Here is a 6000-nt window from a genome sequence, read left to right on the forward strand (position 1 = left end):
TGAAGCAGCTGGTCTGAGGATGAATTTAGTGTCCTTCTACCCAATTTCCTAAGCTTTCTTTGTTTACTGCACTATTAAACTGACCTGGTGGATACTAATTAAAAAATGCACATTTTTTTCCTCCAAAGTAAGTTGTTTAATCTTCTGCAATTTATAGACTTGATTGAAACCTGTACAACATAAAGCAGTTATAATGGAAGACTCAGTATCATCTGGTGTATAGGGATCTAGACAATCTTGTCAGACAAAACGTGTGTAGGAAAGAATCTTGAGCAAAACACAATGTGCTGGAGGAACTCAGGGGATTAGGCAACTGCAAGGCTCGGTGTTGGGGCCACAACTGTTTACCATATATATTAATGATTTGGAAGAGGGGATTAGGAGCAACACTAGCAAGTTTGCGGATGAAACAAAGCTGGGTGGCAGTGTGAACTGCGAAGAGGATGTGAGGAGGTTGCAGGGTGACCTGGACAGGTTGAGTGAGTGGGCAGATGCGTGGCAGATGCAGTATAATATAGATAAATGTGAGGTTATCCACATTGGTGGCAAAAACAAGGGGGCAGATTATGATCTCAATGGGGTTAGGTAAGGGGGAGGTACAGCAAGACCTGGGTGTCCTTGTACACCAGTCACTGAAAGTTGGCGAGCAGGTACAGCAGGCAGTGAAGAAAGCTAATGGAATGTTGGCCTTCACAACAAGAGGATTTCGGTATAGGAGCAGAGAGGTTCTTCAGCAGTTGTATAGGGCTCTGGTAAGACCACATTTGGAGTATTGCGTACAGTTTTGGTCTCTTAATTTGAGGGAGGACATCCTTGTGATTAAGGCAGGTTCGCGAGATTGATCCCTGGGATGGCGGGACTATCATATGAGGAAAGATTGAAAAGGCTAGGCTTGTATTCATTGGAGTTTAGAAGGATGAGGGGATCTTTTAGAAACATATAAAATTATAAAAGGACTGGACAAGCTAGTTGGAAAAATGTTCCCAATGTTGGACGAGTACGGAACCAGGGGTCACAGTCTTAGAATAAAGGGGAGGCCATTTAAGACTAAGGTGAGAAAAAACGATTTAACCCAGAAAGTTGTGAATTGTGGAATTTCCCGTGGGCAGTGGAGGGCAAGTTTCTGGATGAATTTAAGAGAGAGTTAGATAGAGCTCTAGGGGCTAGTGGAATCAAGAGATATGGGGCGAAGGCAGGCACAGGTTATTGATTGGGGATGATCAGCTATGATCACAATGAATGGTGGTGCTGGCTCGAAGGGCCGAATGGTCTCCCCCTGCACCTATTTTCTATGTTTCTAATTTTCTAACATCTGTGGAGTGAATGAAGAGGTGACGTTTAGGGACAGGCCCCTTCTTCGAAAGACAATATGAAATTAGGTTAAAACAGATCAAGTGATATGGAGCATTTGCTAACCATTCACAACCATTTAAAAGAAGTGGGGTGAGAAGGGGACACAGCTATGACAATAGGAATCGATGAGAGAGCAGTTGGAAAATCCATCGGTCATTCCAGGAAGTAAAAATTGCCACAGATTGTTTACATTGGGCCTCTCTTTGACAGTGGAGGAGGTCACAGCCAAACAGATCAGATGGGAATGGGATTGAATTTAAAGTGGCAAGCAAAGGAAATTCAGGATCACCCCTTGGGTGTGAGTGCAGGTGTTTCACTCATTCTGCATTTAGTTTCTCTCGTGTGGAAAAGGCCACATTGTGAACATCAAATACAGTACACAAGTTGCTCTCCTCAGCCTGGAGAAACATCCTCCCTGCACCTGCGATCTTTAGTTTTCTCAATTTAAACAAGGTCATCTCTCGTTCTGGTAAACAGGCTTCGTCCACTCATTCTCCCCACTTCTTGCTCTCCCGTCTTTGACATATCTACCCTGGGGCAAAGTTATGACTGTGTCCCCTATCTATGACAATAGACAATAGGTGCAGGAGTAGGCCATTCGGCCCTTCGAGCCATCACCGACATTCAATGTGATCATGGCTGATCATCCCCAATCTGTACCCCGTTCCTGCCTTCTCCCCATATCCCCAGAATTCCACAAACGCACCACTTTCTGTGAGAAAAAGTGTTTCCTCGTCTCAGTTCTAATTGGCTTACTCCTTATTCTTAAACTGTGGCCCCTGGTTCTGGACTCCCCCAACATCGGGAACATGTTTCCTGCCTCTAGCGTGCCCAAGCCCTTAACAATCTTATATGTTTCAATGAGATCCCCTATCATCCTTCTAAACTCCAGAGTGTACAAGCGCAGCTGCTCCATTCTCTCAGCATATGACAGTCCCACCATCCTGGGAATTAACCCTGTTGCTGCTCATAATTTAATATACTTCTCTCAGGTCTCTCCTCAGCCTCCAGAGTATACAATTTAAGATTGTCTACCCTCTCCTAATAGCTAAACCCTTTATTCCAGGGAACATTCCGGAAAACGTTTTCTACATCTTCACCAAAACCTCCACATCCTTCCTGTATTCAGATGACTAGAACTGCACACAATACTCCAAATGCAGCCAAACTAACCACCTATAAAGCTGCATTATGTCTTGAGTCTTTAATTCAATGCCCAACCTATGAAGGCAAGCATATACCTTCCCTATCACTCTATCCATTTGTATTGCTACTTTCATGGAACAACGGACTTGGACCCCAAGATCCCTCTATATACTGGTGCTGTTGAGGGTCTTGCCATTTAGTGTGTGCTTTCCACTTGCTTTCTACTTCCCAAAGTGCAACATCTCTTGTCTGCTCGAATTGAACTCAACTGGACCATTTCTGTAGCAGATATATATCTGAAACTCCATCAATTTTGTCGTGCAAATAAGCGAGTTCGGTATTCCGAAAAAGCAAGGAATCATGGGATTTGTCAAAGGTCACTTGCTATAAAGATAAAGCGAACATAGCGCTGACTTTATAAACTGTGTATAAATTCTTATCTTTATTCACGATCTATGTGTAAAAATATATTTAATCTGAGGAATGGGGGTGGCAGGTAGCGGAAGAGCGGGGCATAACAGTGTGATAGAGGGGGCAGATGCGAGTGGGAGATGGGGGGGGAAGCTGGATTGGCAGAGGAACATTCTTGGCAGTTGCACGCACATAGACCCACGCCTCATCTGCCCGGGGGGGGGTGACCGGAGACGACCGGACCAACGGGACACTGGCCCAGAGCAGCGGCCCCCAAGCCCACAGCCAGCACAGAGAAGAAGAACCAACCTCAGCTCAACTTCGCCTGTCCCGCCGGGCCAACGGACAGCCCTGGACCGACACGACAGCGGCCCGGAGAAACGGCGGCCCGAAGGCCCACAGCCAGCGTGAAGAAGAAGTGCCAACTCCAGCCTAACCCCAATCCAACTGCTGAGGAAGCCGCTCCCCGATGACCGGGGACTGCCAGGCGCACCCCCCGCCCTACCCTGTGGCACCCGGAGAAAGCCGAGCACCAGTCATCAACAGGGATACACAAAATGCTGCAGCAACTCAGCGGGACATTCAGCATCCCCGGAAAAAAGGAATAGGTGACTTTTCGGGTTAGACCCTTTTCCAGAGATGTTGCTTGACCTACCGAGCCACCACGGCATCCAATGTGCATCCCCGCCGATGACTGACGCTCGTCCCCCACCGGCTCCAAAGGGGCCAACCGACAGCCACTGGACAAGGCGAGAGGCACAGCCGACAGTCCCTAGCCCGCCAGGGAATGGGCCCCCTGGGAGCCGGAGCAGAGACAACCCTCGCGCCGGCTGCAAGTCCATGGCCGCCACAGCTCCAGGCCGGCGCCCCGCCAGTCCAGATCTGCTAGCCAACCTGGCGGGACAGGCAGAGCCAAGCTGGAGATGTAGGAGGAAACCAGAACAACTGGAGGAAATCCACGTGGTCATTGGAAGAAAACACAAACACCATACAGACAGCACCCATGTTCAGGATCGAACCTGGGTCTCTGCCGCTGTAGGGCAGCAGTTCTCCCACTACACCAATGTGCTGCCCTAAAGATTCCAGTACTTATATTCTAAGGATAATTCTTGAGGGGCACCAAAGAGAATGGTGAAGGGGTGTGAAGAGAAGGCAGTGAAGCTAATATACCGTCAAGAACAATTTGTAGTTTACAGAAATCTGAAATAAAACAGATAGAGTTTAGAAGGATAAGGGGAAACCTCATTGAAACCTACCAAATAGTGAAAGGCCTGGAGAGTGTGGATGAGGGGTTGATGTTTCCACTGGTGGGTGATCTAGGACCAGAGGCCATACTCAGAATAAAAGAAAATACTTTTATAAAGGAGATAAGAATGATTTTATTTAGTCAGAGGGTAGTGAATCTGTGAAATTCATTGCCACAGACTGTAGTGGAGGTCAAGTTATTGGGTATTTTTATAAGCTTGATTTTTAAAATGCTGAATGACCATTAGTAAGGGTGTCAAAGGGTACAGGAAGAGGGCAAGAGAATGGGGTTGAGACAGAAAAATAGATCAGCTACAATTGAATGGCAGAGTAGACTTGATGAGCCAAATGGCCTAACTCTGTTCCTATGACATGAAATAACTATGCTAGATACTCTCAGCTTGTCAGGCAGCACTTGTTGAGAGAGAATTGAAATTAATGTGTCACTCCAATTTCAAGTACTCCAACTTGGTTGACTAACCTGTTGGGTGGGACTGTATCAAAACCCTTCTGAAAAATAAAATACACCACATTCTCTTGATTTCACAATATAATAAACAGCTTCAAAGCCCAACAGAATTCACAGCTTTGAAACCAGCTATAATTGTCCTGCCTCCCTTCCTTTATATTCATCAGCTGAAACTAGTTAACCTTAAATGGACACAAATTGATATACAAGGTTGGGGGTCCTCACTCAAGGTAACTGAAACTTATCTAAAACTGTGTAGGAAGGAATTGCGGGTTTACATTGAAGAGAGACACAAAATGCTGTAGTAACTCAACGAGTCAGGCAGCATCTCTGGAAAAAAAGAATAGGAATGGAGAAAAACAACACCTATTCTTTTCTCCAGAGATGCAGCCCGACCCACTTGCTCCATCCAGCATTTTGTGTCTATCTCACCTAAACCTACATAGTTCAGGATTTATAAAAAGCAGTCTATAGAGATCTAACTCCAAAATATATCAGCTTTAACTGTTAACAGTATATACGTCTTGAAATAATATACATTTACCAAAACCTATGTGTTCAGCTGTGGAAAACCTCAAGGAACAATTGATCTACCAAATACCTCTCAAAAGTACATGCTGACTTTGCTCTATCATTAATACCTTTAATACCTTTAATACCTTTGCTCTATCATTAATACCCTTAAATCACATCCTTCATTACAGCTTGCTCCTCATCGCCAATCTTCTGAAAACTTGGAAGGTAAATATAAAGTTTTACAGGTTACTGCAGCTCCCTCCACCCTGAACACTGACAGCCATTCCTGCAGGATACGCCCTAAGCTAGCAGCAACCAGCTGGTGTTTTTTTGTTTCAAGCCTTAAAGCAAATTACTATTTCTATGAAATATGCTGTGTAACAAAATGAAGAATACAGTATTCAAACAAAATAATAAAAATGTTATCAGGCAAGAGAGGAGAAATGCAAATACTTTACCAATGGTGTCACAGTTGGATGCTGGTGATCTGGAGACCTGAAATAAATAATATTCTCACGATCTTCTTCTTCTTGCGTATGGCATGCACAGCCTAAAGTTGTAGGACAACTTGTTCTATTTGATCTTATTTGATTGTGCACGCCGGGTTGATTGCATTCGTCACAGCAGAGTGGAACACGTGAGGGCAGCAATCTCCTACCCCAACCTACTAGAATAATAACATGCTGGAGAGATTGGGTGTCATCAGCATATATATGGAAATTGACACATAGTTTTCAGATGTTACTGAGAAACACCACGGAAATAAAATATGTGAGGGGTGCGAAGGAACAAATGGCAATTGTTAATAAACAAGTAAAATAGTAGGATTAAACAAGAACTTACCAGTTTGAAGTTTGATC

The 6000-nt window shown here is 44.7% G+C and overlaps 1 protein-coding gene across 1 annotated transcript in view; it reads right to left on the minus strand.

Moving 5' to 3' along the window:
* The window catches only part of asns (asparagine synthetase), a 41074-nt gene extending 35308 nt beyond the window's left edge, over window positions 1–5766 (minus strand). The window contains exon 1 of the mRNA XM_055662299.1: window positions 5599–5766. The gene's annotated coding sequence lies outside the window, so the exon portion shown is untranslated. The remainder of the gene's footprint in view (window positions 1–5598) is intronic.
* Window positions 5767–6000: the final 234 nt, after the last annotated feature.

Source organism: Leucoraja erinacea, chromosome 2 (genome assembly GCF_028641065.1).
Source record: "Leucoraja erinacea ecotype New England chromosome 2, Leri_hhj_1, whole genome shotgun sequence".
Lineage (NCBI taxonomy): Eukaryota > Metazoa > Chordata > Chondrichthyes > Rajiformes > Rajidae > Leucoraja > Leucoraja erinaceus.